The following is a 2,200-nucleotide window of genomic DNA, read 5'->3' as shown; positions in this document are numbered from 1 at the left end:
CATCATCAGACCAGCCATCAGGGCTAACACTTTTGAGATCAAGTCAAGCACGATCCAGATGATACAGAACTCAGTTTAGTTTGGGGGTTCTCCTACTGAAGACCCCAACATGCACATCAGGGATTTCATCGAGATCTGTGAGACATTCAAGTTCAATGATGTGACTGAAGATGCTATCAAGCTACGTCTCTTACCATTCTCTTTGAGGGTCAAGGCAAAGTGCTGGTTACACTCTCTACCAGCAGGGTCTATCACCACTTGGGAAGATCTATCTCAAAAGTTTCTCACTAAATTCTTCCCCATGGCGAAGACTGCGCAATCAGAAATGCTCTTACTCAGTTTGCTCAACAAACTGAAGAATCTCTGTGTGAGGCTTGGGATCGATATAAGGAGATGCTAAGGAAGTGCCCACACCATGGAAAGCCTGATTGAATGATTATCAACTGTTTCTACAATGTATTGGGTCCTACTTCTAGACCCATGCATGATGCAGCATCAGGAGGAGCCTTGTGGGCTAAAAGCTACAATGAAGCTTATGAACTTATTGAACTGATGGATGCTAATGAGTACCAGAATCCTTCCCAGAGGCTGACTCAGGGAAAAGTCATAGGAATTCTGGAGTTGGATGCAGCAACTGCTATCGCTTCCCAACTTAAGGCTTTGACGATGAAGGTGGACACCTTGGCTAATTATGGAGTTAATCAAATCTCAAGTGTCTGTGAGCTATGTGCTGAAGCCCATGAGACTGATCAGTACGCAATTTCTAGTGAATCAGCTCAGTTTATAAGCAACTTCCAGCGAACACATCAATCTGTGCCAGCCACCTATCATCCCAACAACCGCAATCATCCAAATTTCAGCTGGAGCAATGCTCAGAATACGGTTCAACAGCCTTATCAGCAATATTCAGCTAAGCAGTACAATCCCCTGGTTTTCAGCAACCGCAGTATGCACCTAGATAACAACTTCAGCTGTAACAGGCAAATGAAAAATCTAAATTAGAGGAGTTGAAGCTTATGTGCAAGAGCCAACCTGTTTCTATCAAGACCTTGGAAAATCAAATAGGGCAAATTGCCAATGCCTTGCTCAATCGTCAGCATGGTACACTACCGAGTGACACTGAAGTGTCGGGGAAGAGGGAAGCTAAAGAGCAGGTAAAGGCAATCACTTTGAGGTCTGGGAAGGTTGCGAATCCCGAACAAACTCAAGAGTTGACTGAAAAAGCTGGGGCTGAGAAAGAAGTAGAGCAACAGGATGAAGAAGTGGAACCAAGGAAGATTATTGTTGAGCACACTCCTCCCAAGGGTAATATAGGGGAGAAATAGACCTATCCTCCACCGTCTTTTCCTAAGCGGATTCAGAAGAAAAGGCTAAACAAGCAATTTGAGAAGTTTCTGGAGGTGTTCAAGAAACTTTACATCAATATACCTTTCGCTGAGGCTCTTGAGCAGATGCCTAGTTATGCAAAGTTTATGAAAGTGTAAGTCATATGTCATAGCCTATTTGTATATTCGAGGATTCAACTCAACTCAAATAAGAATGTAATAAGTAAATAGTGGATCTACCGTCAAAAGAGATCTCACAGAGTAACATCTGTCAGAGGATTCAGAAACAAGGTTCATCTACAGACTTGAGGAATTAATTCACTGGAAGAAGTTCAAGAAATTGATCATGCCTCAGTGATATAAATCAAGAGTGTGGATTTAATCAAGTGACAGAGATCTCGTCAGAGTATCATTAATTACAAGGATTTAATCTGAAGAAAATCAAAGTATCAAAGTCAAGACATGAAGAAACGTCATGGAAGTTAGTCACTCATGAACCAGACAGTACATCAAGTGTCAACATTGAAGTGGTGGAATTGATTCATAATTTTCAGTGATTTTCAGAAGATATTCAGAAGATTGGTTGCTGCTCAGGATTAGTATTAATTCTCTATTAATTAATTAAGTCATATAATTTAATTAAGAAAATAAATTATATCTGCAAAGATTAATTTAATCATTAATTAAATTAATTGATTAATTAATTCAGAATTAATATTAAGGATTTTTCAGAATTTAAATTGGATTAAAAACAGTCTTAAATCAGCAAGACAATTGAAAATGAACTAGCATGACAATCAGGATTGTCATACCGATTGTCATGCCAAGTCATTTCAATTGTCCTACCGAAAGTTCTACTGGGAAGAGATAGTCTT

The 2,200-nt window shown here is 39.6% G+C and overlaps 1 non-coding gene across 1 annotated transcript; it reads right to left on the bottom strand.

Moving 5' to 3' along the window:
* Nucleotides 1–315: 315 nt before the first annotated feature.
* LOC141682426 (small nucleolar RNA R71) lies at nt 316–422 on the bottom strand. The gene has a single exon (XR_012559781.1). It is a non-coding gene; the product is annotated as a small nucleolar RNA R71 (small nucleolar RNA).
* Nucleotides 423–2,200: the final 1,778 nt, after the last annotated feature.

This window comes from Apium graveolens, chromosome 1 (assembly GCF_009905375.1).
Source record: "Apium graveolens cultivar Ventura chromosome 1, ASM990537v1, whole genome shotgun sequence".
NCBI classification, from domain to species: domain Eukaryota; kingdom Viridiplantae; phylum Streptophyta; class Magnoliopsida; order Apiales; family Apiaceae; genus Apium; species Apium graveolens.
Note: the sequence above shows the minus strand (reverse complement) of the source record. Positions and strands in the feature narration are given on the sequence as shown.